This window comes from Carassius carassius, unplaced genomic scaffold (genome assembly GCF_963082965.1).
Source record: "Carassius carassius unplaced genomic scaffold, fCarCar2.1 SCAFFOLD_58, whole genome shotgun sequence".
Classification (NCBI taxonomy): domain Eukaryota; kingdom Metazoa; phylum Chordata; class Actinopteri; order Cypriniformes; family Cyprinidae; genus Carassius; species Carassius carassius.
The window spans coordinates 25,001-35,000 of NW_026775030.1; the positions used below are offsets into that span (position 1 = coordinate 25,001).

The window sequence follows — 10,000 nt, forward strand, 5'->3', positions numbered from 1 at the left end:
TGGGCCTGTTTAGTAGTTTTGGAACTTTTCACTAATTGTCTAATAATCTAGCAAAAAAAAAAAAGAAAAAAAGAGTCAATGCCCAGTCTTAGAAAACCGAAACAGGTTTGGGCCTGGTTAGTACTTTTGAAAATTTTCACTAATTGTCTAATAATCTTGCAAAAAAAAAAAAAAAAAAAAAGAGTCAATGCCCAGTCTTAGAAAACCGAAACAGGTTTGGGCCAGGTTAGTACTTTTGGAAATTTTCAGTAATTATGTAATAAATTTGCAAATTTTTTTTTAAATAAATAAAGAGTCAATGCCCAATCTCAGAATCTAAGCAGGTTTGGGCCCAGTTAGTACTTGGATGGGAGACTACCTGGAAATACCGATTATAGTGGCTGATCTTTAAATAGCCCTCTCTTTGCAGCCTCGTTCGCTTACGGCCATACCAGCATGGCTATGCCCGATCTCGTCTGATCTCGGAAGCTAAGCAGGTTTGGGCCTGGTTAGTACTTGGATGGGAGACCGCCTGGGAATACCAGGTGCTGTAAGCTTTTAGGTTTCCTTCTCTACTTATATAATGCACTGGCGGTTATAGTGGCTGATCTTTAAATAGCCCTCTCTTTGCAGCCTAGTACTTTTGGAATTTTTCAGTAATTATCTAAGAGTTTTGCATAAATAAAAAAATAAAATAAAAAAAAGAGTCAATGCCCAGTCTTAGAAAACCGAAACAGGTTTGGGCCTGCTTAGTAGTTTTGGAACTTTTCATTAATTGTCTAATAATCTAGCAAAAAAAAAAAAAAAAAAAAGAGTCAATGCCCAGTCTTAGAAAACCGAAACAGGTTTGGGCCTGGTTAGTACTTTTGGAAATTTTCAGTAATTATGTAATAAATTTGCAAAAAAAAAAATTAAATAAATAAAGAGTCAATGCCCAATCTCAGAATCTAAGCAGGTTTGGGCCCAGTTAGTACTTGGATGGGAGACTGCTTGGAAATACCGATTATAGTGGCTGATCTTTAAATAGCCCTCTCTTTGCAGCCTCCTTCGCTTACGGCCATACCAGCCTGGCTATGCCCGATCTCGTCTGATCTCGGAAGCTAAGCAGGTTTGGGCCTGGTTAGTACTTGGATGGGAGACCGCCTGGGAATACCAGGTGCTGTAAGCTTTTAGGTTTCCTTCTCTACTTATATAATGCACTGGCGGTTATAGTGGCTGATCTTTAAATAGCCCTCTCTTTGCAGCCTAGTACTTTTGGAATATTTCAGTAATTATCTAAGAGTTTTGCATAAATAAAAAAAAAAAAAAAAAAAGAGTCAATGCCCAGTCTTAGAAAACCGAAACAGGTTTGGGCCTGTTTAGTAGTTTTGGAACTTTTCATTAATTGTCTAATAATCTAGCAAAAAAAAAAAAAAAAAAAAAAAAAAGAGTCAATGCCCAGTCTTAGAAAACCGAAACAGGTTTGGGCCTGGTTAGTACTTTTGGAAATTTTCAGTAATTATGTAATAAATTTGCAAAAAAAAAATTTAAATAAATAAAGAGTCAATGCCCAATCTCAGAATCTAAGCAGGTTTGGGCCCAGTTAGTACTTGGATGGGAGACTGCTTGGAAATACCGATTATAGTGGCTGATCTTTAAATAGCCCTCTCTTTGCAGCCTCCTTCGCTTACGGCCATACCAGCCTGGCTATGCCTGATCTCGTCTGATCTCGGAAGCTAAGCAGGTTTGGGCCTGGTTAGTACTTAGATGGGAGACCGCCTGGGAATACCAGGTGCTGTAAGCTTTTAGGTTTCCTTCTCTACTTATATAATGCACTGGCGGTTATAGTGGCTGATCTTTAAATAGCCCTCTCTTTGCAGCCTAGTACTTTTGGAATATTTCAGTAATTATCTAAGAGTTTTGCATAAATAAAAAAAAAATAAAAAAAAGAGTCAATGCCCAGTCTTAGAAAACCGAAACAGGTTTGGGCCTGTTTAGTAGTTTTGGAACTTTTCACTAATTGTCTAATAACCTAGCAAAAAAAAAAAAAAAAAAAGAGTCAATGCCCAGTCTTAGAAAACCGAAACAGGTTTGGGCCTGGTTAGTACTTTTGAAAATTTTCACTAATTGTCTAATAATCTTGCAAAAAAAAAAAAAAAAAAAGAGTCAATGCCCAGTCTTAGAAAACCGAAACAGGTCTGGGCCTGTTTAGTAGTTTTGGAACTTTTCACTAATTGTCTAATAATCTAGCAAAAAAAAAAAAGAAAAAAAGAGTCAATGCCCAGTCTTAGAAAACCGAAACAGGTTTGGGCCTGGTTAGTACTTTTGAAAATTTTCACTAATTGTCTAATAATCTTGCAAAAAAAAAAAAAAAAAAAAGAGTCAATGCCCAGTCTTAGAAAACCGAAACAGGTTTGGGCCAGGTTAGTACTTTTGGAAATTTTCAGTAATTATGTAATAAATTTGCAAATTTTTTTTTAAATAAATAAAGAGTCAATGCCCAATCTCAGAATCTAAGCAGGTTTGGGCCCAGTTAGTACTTGGATGGGAGACTACCTGGAAATACCGATTATAGTGGCTGATCTTTAAATAGCCCTCTCTTTGCAGCCTCGTTCGCTTACGGCCATACCAGCATGGCTATGCCCGATCTCGTCTGATCTCGGAAGCTAAGCAGGTTTGGGCCTGGTTAGTACTTGGATGGGAGACCGCCTGGGAATACCAGGTGCTGTAAGCTTTTAGGTTTCCTTCTCTACTTATATAATGCACTGGCGGTTATAGTGGCTGATCTTTAAATAGCCCTCTCTTTGCAGCCTAGTACTTTTGGAATTTTTCAGTAATTATCTAAGAGTTTTGCATAAATAAAAAAATAAAATAAAAAAAAGAGTCAATGCCCAGTCTTAGAAAACCGAAACAGGTTTGGGCCTGCTTAGTAGTTTTGGAACTTTTCATTAATTGTCTAATAATCTAGCAAAAAAAAAAAAAAAAAAAAAGAGTCAATGCCCAGTCTTAGAAAACCGAAACAGGTTTGGGCCTGGTTAGTACTTTTGGAAATTTTCAGTAATTATGTAATAAATTTGCAAAAAAAAAAATTAAATAAATAAAGAGTCAATGCCCAATCTCAGAATCTAAGCAGGTTTGGGCCCAGTTAGTACTTGGATGGGAGACTGCTTGGAAATACCGATTATAGTGGCTGATCTTTAAATAGCCCTCTCTTTGCAGCCTCCTTCGCTTACGGCCATACCAGCCTGGCTATGCCCGATCTCGTCTGATCTCGGAAGCTAAGCAGGTTTGGGCCTGGTTAGTACTTGGATGGGAGACCGCCTGGGAATACCAGGTGCTGTAAGCTTTTAGGTTTCCTTCTCTACTTATATAATGCACTGGCAGTTATAGTGGCTGATCTTTAAATAGCCCTCTCTTTGCAGCCTAGTACTTTTGGAATATTTCAGTAATTATCTAAGAGTTTTGCATAAATAAAAAAAAAAAAAAAAAAAAGAGTCAATGCCCAGTCTTAGAAAACCGAAACAGGTTTGGGCCAGGTTAGTACTTTTGGAAATTTTCAGTAATTATGTAATAAATTTGCAAAAAAATTTTTAAATAAATAAAGAGTCAATGCCCAATCTCAGAATCTAAGCAGGTTTGGGCCCAGTTAGTACTTGGATGGGAGACTGCCTGGAAATACCGATTATAGTGGCTGATCTTTAAATAGCCCTCTCTTTGCAGTCTCGTTCACTTACGGCCATACCAGCATGGCTATGCCCGATCTCGTCTGATCTCGGAAGCTAAGCAGGTTTGGGCCTGGTTAGTACTTGGATGGGAGACCGCCTGGGAATACCAGGTGCTGTAAGCTTTTAGGTTTCCTTCTCTACTTATATAATGCACTGGCAGTTATAGTGGCTGATCTTTAAATAGCCCTCTCTTTGCAGCCTCCTTCGCTTACGGCCATACCAGCCTGGCTATGCCCGATCTCGTCTGATCTCGGAAGCTAAGCAGGTTTGGGCCTGGTTAGTACTTGGATGGGAGACCGCCTGGGAATACCAGGTGCTGTAAGCTTTTAGGTTTCCTTCTCTACTTATATAATGCACTGGCGGTTATAGTGGCTGATCTTTAAATAGCCCTCTCTTTGCAGCCCAGTACTTTTGGAATTTTTCAGTAATTATCTAAGAGTTTTGCATAAGTAAAAAAAAAAAAAAAAAAAAAGAGTCAATGCCCAGTCTTAGAAAACCGAAACAGGTTTGGGCCTGTTTAGTAGTTTTGGAACTTTTCACTAATTGTCTAATAATCTAGCAAAAAAAAAAAAAAAAAAAAAAAGAGTCAATGCCCAGTCTTAGAAAACCGAAACAGGTTTGGGCCTGTTTAGTAGTTTTGGAACTTTTCATTAATTGTCTAATAATCTAGCAAAAAAAAAAAAAAAAAAAAAGAGTCAATGCCCAGTCTTAGAAAACCGAAACAGGTTTGGGCCTGGTTAGTACTTTTGGAAATTTTCAGTAATTATGTAATAAATTTGCAAAAAAAAAAATTAAATAAATAAAGAGTCAATGCCCAATCTCAGAATCTAAGCAGGTTTGGGCCCAGTTAGTACTTGGATGGGAGACTGCTTGGAAATACCGATTATAGTGGCTGATCTTTAAATAGCCCTCTCTTTGCAGCCTCCTTCGCTTACGGCCATACCAGCCTGGCTATGCCCGATCTCGTCTGATCTCGGAAGCTAAGCAGGTTTGGGCCTGGTTAGTACTTGGATGGGAGACCGCCTGGGAATACCAGGTGCTGTAAGCTTTTAGGTTTCCTTCTCTACTTATATAATGCACTGGCGGTTATAGTGGCTGATCTTTAAATAGCCCTCTCTTTGCAGCCTAGTACTTTTGGAATTTTTCAGTAATTATCTAAGAGTTTTGCATAAATAAAAAAACAAAAAACAAAAAAAGAGTCAATGCCCAGTCTTAGAAAACCGAAACAGGTTTGGGCCTGTTTAGTAGTTTTGGAACTTTTCATTAATTGTCTAATAATCTAGCAAAAAAAAAAAAAAAAAAAAGAGTCAATGCCCAGTCTTAGAAAACCGAAACAGGTTTGGGCCTGGTTAGTACTTTTGGAAATTTTCAGTAATTATGTAATAAATTTGCAAAAAAAAAAATTAAATAAATAAAGAGTCAATGCCCAATCTCAGAATCTAAGCAGGTTTGGGCCCAGTTAGTACTTGGATGGGAGACTGCTTGGAAATACCGATTATAGTGGCTGATCTTTAAATAGCCCTCTCTTTGCAGCCTCCTTCGCTTACGGCCATACCAGCCTGGCTATGCCCGATCTCGTCTGATCTCGGAAGCTAAGCAGGTTTGGGCCTGGTTAGTACTTGGATGGGAGACCGCCTGGGAATACCAGGTGCTGTAAGCTTTTAGGTTTCCTTCTCTACTTATATAATGCACTGGCGGTTATAGTGGCTGATCTTTAAATAGCCCTCTCTTTGCAGCCCAGTACTTTTGGAATTTTTCAGTAATTATCTAAGAGTTTTGCATAAGTAAAAAAAAAAAAAAAAAAAAAGAGTCAATGCCCAGTCTTAGAAAACCGAAACAGGTTTGGGCCTGTTTAGTAGTTTTGGAACTTTTCATTAATTGTCTAATAATCTAGCAAAAAAAAAAAAAAAAAAAAAAAAAAGAGTCAATGCCCAGTCTTAGAAAACCGAAACAGGTTTGGGCCTGGTTAGTACTTTTGGAAATTTTCAGTAATTATGTAATAAATTTGCAAAAAAAAAATTTAAATAAATAAAGAGTCAATGCCCAATCTCAGAATCTAAGCAGGTTTGGGCCCAGTTAGTACTTGGATGGGAGACTGCTTGGAAATACCGATTATAGTGGCTGATCTTTAAATAGCCCTCTCTTTGCAGCCTCCTTCGCTTACGGCCATACCAGCCTGGCTATGCCTGATCTCGTCTGATCTCGGAAGCTAAGCAGGTTTGGGCCTGGTTAGTACTTAGATGGGAGACCGCCTGGGAATACCAGGTGCTGTAAGCTTTTAGGTTTCCTTCTCTACTTATATAATGCACTGGCGGTTATAGTGGCTGATCTTTAAATAGCCCTCTCTTTGCAGCCTAGTACTTTTGGAATATTTCAGTAATTATCTAAGAGTTTTGCATAAATAAAAAAAAAATAAAAAAAAGAGTCAATGCCCAGTCTTAGAAAACCGAAACAGGTTTGAGCCTGTTTAGTAGTTTTGGAACTTTTCACTAATTGTCTAATAACCTAGCAAAAAAAAAAAAAAAAAAAGAGTCAATGCCCAGTCTTAGAAAACCGAAACAGGTTTGGGCCTGGTTAGTACTTTTGAAAATTTTCACTAATTGTCTAATAATCTTGCAAAAAAAAAAAAAAAAAAAGAGTCAATGTCCAGTCTTAGAAAACCGAAACAGGTCTGGGCCTGTTTAGTAGTTTTGGAACTTTTCACTAATTGTCTAATAATCTAGCAAAAAAAAAAAAAGAAAAAAAGAGTCAATGCCCAGTCTTAGAAAACCGAAACAGGTTTGGGCCTGGTTAGTACTTTTGAAAATTTTCACTAATTGTCTAATAATCTTGCAAAAAAAAAAAAAAAAAAAAAGAGTCAATGCCCAGTCTTAGAAAACCGAAACAGGTTTGGGCCAGGTTAGTACTTTTGGAAATTTTCAGTAATTATGTAATAAATTTGCAAAATTTTTTTTAAATAAATAAAGAGTCAATGCCCAATCTCAGAATCTAAGCAGGTTTGGGCCCAGTTAGTACTTGGATGGGAGACTGCTTGGAAATACCGATTATAGTGGCTGATCTTTAAATAGCCCTCTCTTTGCAGCCTCCTTCGCTTACGGCCATACCAGCCTGGCTATGCCCGATCTCGTCTGATCTCGGAAGCTAAGCAGGTTTGGGCCTGGTTAGTACTTGGATGGGAGACCGCCTGGGAATACCAGGTGCTGTAAGCTTTTAGGTTTCCTTCTCTACTTATATAATGCACTGGCGGTTATAGTGGCTGATCTTTAAATAGCCCTCTCTTTGCAGCCTAGTACTTTTGGAATTTTTCAGTAATTATCTAAGAGTTTTGCATAAATAAAAAAAAAAAAAAAAAAAAAAGAGTCAATGCCCAGTCTTAGAAAACCGAAACAGGTTTGGGCCTGTTTAGTAGTTTTGGAACTTTTCATTAATTGTCTAATAATCTAGCAAAAAAAAAAAAAAAAAAAAAAAGAGTCAATGCCCAGTCTTAGAAAACCGAAACAGGTTTGGGCCTGGTTAGTACTTTTGGAAATTTTCAGTAATTATGTAATAAATTTGCAAAAAAAAAAATTAAATAAATAAAGAGTCAATGCCCAATCTCAGAATCTAAGCAGGTTTGGGCCCAGTTAGTACTTGGATGGGAGACTGCTTGGAAATACCGATTATAGTGGCTGATCTTTAAATAGCCCTCTCTTTGCAGCCTCCTTCGCTTACGGCCATACCAGCCTGGCTATGCCCGATCTCGTCTGATCTCGGAAGCTAAGCAGGTTTGGGCCTGGTTAGTACTTGGATGGGAGACCGCCTGGGAATACCAGGTGCTGTAAGCTTTTAGGTTTCCTTCTCTACTTATATAATGCACTGGCGGTTATAGTGGCTGATCTTTAAATAGCCCTCTCTTTGCAGCCTAGTACTTTTGGAATATTTCAGTAATTATCTAAGAGTTTTGCATAAATAAAAAAAAAAAAAAAAAAAAGAGTCAATGCCCAGTCTTAGAAAACCGAAACAGGTTTGGGCCAGGTTAGTACTTTTGGAAATTTTCAGTAATTATGTAATAAATTTGCAAAAAATTTTTTAAATAAATAAAGAGTCAATGCCCAATCTCAGAATCTAAGCAGGTTTGGGCCCAGTTAGTACTTGGATGGGAGACTGCCTGGAAATACCGATTATAGTGGCTGATCTTTAAATAGCCCTCTCTTTGCAGTCTCGTTCGCTTACGGCCATACCAGCATGGCTATGCCCGATCTCGTCTGATCTCGGAAGCTAAGCAGGTTTGGGCCTGGTTAGTACTTGGATGGGAGACCGCCTGGGAATACCAGGTGCTGTAAGCTTTTAGGTTTCCTTCTCTACTTATATAATGCACTGGCAGTTATAGTGGCTGATCTTTAAATAGCCCTCTCTTTGCAGCCTCCTTCGCTTACGGCCATACCAGCCTGGCTATGCCCGATCTCGTCTGATCTCGGAAGCTAAGCAGGTTTGGGCCTGGTTAGTACTTGGATGGGAGACCGCCTGGGAATACCAGGTGCTGTAAGCTTTTAGGTTTCCTTCTCTACTTATATAATGCACTGGCGGTTATAGTGGCTGATCTTTAAATAGCCCTCTCTTTGCAGCCCAGTACTTTTGGAATTTTTCAGTAATTATCTAAGAGTTTTGCATAAGTAAAAAAAAAAAAAAAAAAAAAGAGTCAATGCCCAGTCTTAGAAAACCGAAACAGGTTTGGGCCTGTTTAGTAGTTTTGGAACTTTTCACTAATTGTCTAATAATCTAGCAAAAAAAAAAAAAAAAAAAAAAGAGTCAATGCCCAGTCTTAGAAAACCGAAACAGGTTTGGGCCTGTTTAGTAGTTTTGGAACTTTTCATTAATTGTCTAATAATCTAGCAAAAAAAAAAAAAAAAAAAAAGAGTCAATGCCCAGTCTTAGAAAACCGAAACAGGTTTGGGCCTGGTTAGTACTTTTGGAAATTTTCAGTAATTATGTAATAAATTTGCAAAAAAAAAAATTAAATAAATAAAGAGTCAATGCCCAATCTCAGAATCTAAGCAGGTTTGGGCCCAGTTAGTACTTGGATGGGAGACTGCTTGGAAATACCGATTATAGTGGCTGATCTTTAAATAGCCCTCTCTTTGCAGCCTCCTTCGCTTACGGCCATACCAGCCTGGCTATGCCCGATCTCGTCTGATCTCGGAAGCTAAGCAGGTTTGGGCCTGGTTAGTACTTGGATGGGAGACCGCCTGGGAATACCAGGTGCTGTAAGCTTTTAGGTTTCCTTCTCTACTTATATAATGCACTGGCGGTTATAGTGGCTGATCTTTAAATAGCCCTCTCTTTGCAGCCTAGTACTTTTGGAATTTTTCAGTAATTATCTAAGAGTTTTGCATAAATAAAAAAAAAAAAAAAAAAAAAAGAGTCAATGCCCAGTCTTAGAAAACCGAAACAGGTTTGGGCCTGTTTAGTAGTTTTGGAACTTTTCATTAATTGTCTAATAATCTAGCAAAAAAAAAAAAAAAAAAAAAAGAGTCAATGCCCAGTCTTAGAAAACCGAAACAGGTTTGGGCCTGGTTAGTACTTTTGGAAATTTTCAGTAATTATGTAATAAATTTGCAAAAAAAAAAATTAAATAAATAAAGAGTCAATGCCCAATCTCAGAATCTAAGCAGGTTTGGGCCCAGTTAGTACTTGGATGGGAGACTGCTTGGAAATACCGATTATAGTGGCTGATCTTTAAATAGCCCTCTCTTTGCAGCCTCCTTCGCTTACGGCCATACCAGCCTGGCTATGCCCGATCTCGTCTGATCTCGGAAGCTAAGCAGGTTTGGGCCTGGTTAGTACTTGGATGGGAGACCGCCTGGGAATACCAGGTGCTGTAAGCTTTTAGGTTTCCTTCTCTACTTATATAATGCACTGGCGGTTATAGTGGCTGATCTTTAAATAGCCCTCTCTTTGCAGCCCAGTACTTTTGGAATTTTTCAGTAATTATCTAAGAGTTTTGCATAAGTAAAAAAAAAAAAAAAAAAAAAAGAGTCAATGCCCAGTCTTAGAAAACCGAAACAGGTTTGGGCCTGTTTAGTAGTTTTGGAACTTTTCACTAATTGTCTAATAATCTAGCAAAAAAAAAAAAAAAAAAAAAAAAAAAAAGAGTCAATGCCCAGTCTTAGAAAACCGAAACAGGTTTGGGCCTGTTTAGTAGTTTTGGAACTTTTCATTAATTGTCTAATAATCTAGCAAAAAAAAAAAAAAAAAAAAAAGAGTCAATGCCCAGTCTTAGAAAACCGAAACAGGTTTGGGCCTGCTTAGTAGTTTTGGAACTTTTCATTAATTGTCTA

At 37.9% G+C, this 10,000-nt stretch overlaps 16 non-coding genes across 16 annotated transcripts; all 16 read left to right on the forward strand.

The window, feature by feature from the left end:
- Positions 1 to 417: 417 nt before the first annotated feature.
- Positions 418 to 536, forward strand: LOC132134271 (5S ribosomal RNA). The gene has a single exon (XR_009429451.1). It is a non-coding gene; the product is annotated as a 5S ribosomal RNA (ribosomal RNA).
- A 492-nt stretch (positions 537 to 1,028) lies between these two features.
- Positions 1,029 to 1,147, forward strand: LOC132134369 (5S ribosomal RNA). The gene has a single exon (XR_009429532.1). It is a non-coding gene; the product is annotated as a 5S ribosomal RNA (ribosomal RNA).
- A 496-nt stretch (positions 1,148 to 1,643) lies between these two features.
- LOC132134269 (5S ribosomal RNA) lies at positions 1,644 to 1,762 on the forward strand. Its single transcript, XR_009429449.1, has one exon. It is a non-coding gene; the product is annotated as a 5S ribosomal RNA (ribosomal RNA).
- An 811-nt stretch (positions 1,763 to 2,573) lies between these two features.
- LOC132134272 (5S ribosomal RNA) lies at positions 2,574 to 2,692 on the forward strand. The gene has a single exon (XR_009429452.1). It is a non-coding gene; the product is annotated as a 5S ribosomal RNA (ribosomal RNA).
- A 493-nt stretch (positions 2,693 to 3,185) lies between these two features.
- Positions 3,186 to 3,304, forward strand: LOC132134371 (5S ribosomal RNA). The gene has a single exon (XR_009429533.1). It is a non-coding gene; the product is annotated as a 5S ribosomal RNA (ribosomal RNA).
- Positions 3,305 to 3,686: 382 nt separating this feature from the next.
- LOC132134288 (5S ribosomal RNA) lies at positions 3,687 to 3,805 on the forward strand. Its single transcript, XR_009429467.1, has one exon. It is a non-coding gene; the product is annotated as a 5S ribosomal RNA (ribosomal RNA).
- Positions 3,806 to 3,889: 84 nt separating this feature from the next.
- LOC132134372 (5S ribosomal RNA) lies at positions 3,890 to 4,008 on the forward strand. Its single transcript, XR_009429534.1, has one exon. It is a non-coding gene; the product is annotated as a 5S ribosomal RNA (ribosomal RNA).
- Positions 4,009 to 4,612: 604 nt separating this feature from the next.
- On the forward strand, positions 4,613 to 4,731 carry LOC132134373 (5S ribosomal RNA). Its single transcript, XR_009429535.1, has one exon. It is a non-coding gene; the product is annotated as a 5S ribosomal RNA (ribosomal RNA).
- Positions 4,732 to 5,224: 493 nt separating this feature from the next.
- On the forward strand, positions 5,225 to 5,343 carry LOC132134374 (5S ribosomal RNA). Its single transcript, XR_009429536.1, has one exon. It is a non-coding gene; the product is annotated as a 5S ribosomal RNA (ribosomal RNA).
- A 498-nt stretch (positions 5,344 to 5,841) lies between these two features.
- On the forward strand, positions 5,842 to 5,960 carry LOC132134270 (5S ribosomal RNA). The gene has a single exon (XR_009429450.1). It is a non-coding gene; the product is annotated as a 5S ribosomal RNA (ribosomal RNA).
- Positions 5,961 to 6,773: 813 nt separating this feature from the next.
- LOC132134375 (5S ribosomal RNA) lies at positions 6,774 to 6,892 on the forward strand. Its single transcript, XR_009429537.1, has one exon. It is a non-coding gene; the product is annotated as a 5S ribosomal RNA (ribosomal RNA).
- Positions 6,893 to 7,388: 496 nt separating this feature from the next.
- On the forward strand, positions 7,389 to 7,507 carry LOC132134376 (5S ribosomal RNA). The gene has a single exon (XR_009429538.1). It is a non-coding gene; the product is annotated as a 5S ribosomal RNA (ribosomal RNA).
- Positions 7,508 to 7,889: 382 nt separating this feature from the next.
- LOC132134274 (5S ribosomal RNA) lies at positions 7,890 to 8,008 on the forward strand. Its single transcript, XR_009429453.1, has one exon. It is a non-coding gene; the product is annotated as a 5S ribosomal RNA (ribosomal RNA).
- Positions 8,009 to 8,092: 84 nt separating this feature from the next.
- Positions 8,093 to 8,211, forward strand: LOC132134377 (5S ribosomal RNA). Its single transcript, XR_009429539.1, has one exon. It is a non-coding gene; the product is annotated as a 5S ribosomal RNA (ribosomal RNA).
- Positions 8,212 to 8,814: 603 nt separating this feature from the next.
- LOC132134379 (5S ribosomal RNA) lies at positions 8,815 to 8,933 on the forward strand. Its single transcript, XR_009429541.1, has one exon. It is a non-coding gene; the product is annotated as a 5S ribosomal RNA (ribosomal RNA).
- A 495-nt stretch (positions 8,934 to 9,428) lies between these two features.
- LOC132134380 (5S ribosomal RNA) lies at positions 9,429 to 9,547 on the forward strand. Its single transcript, XR_009429542.1, has one exon. It is a non-coding gene; the product is annotated as a 5S ribosomal RNA (ribosomal RNA).
- Positions 9,548 to 10,000: the final 453 nt, after the last annotated feature.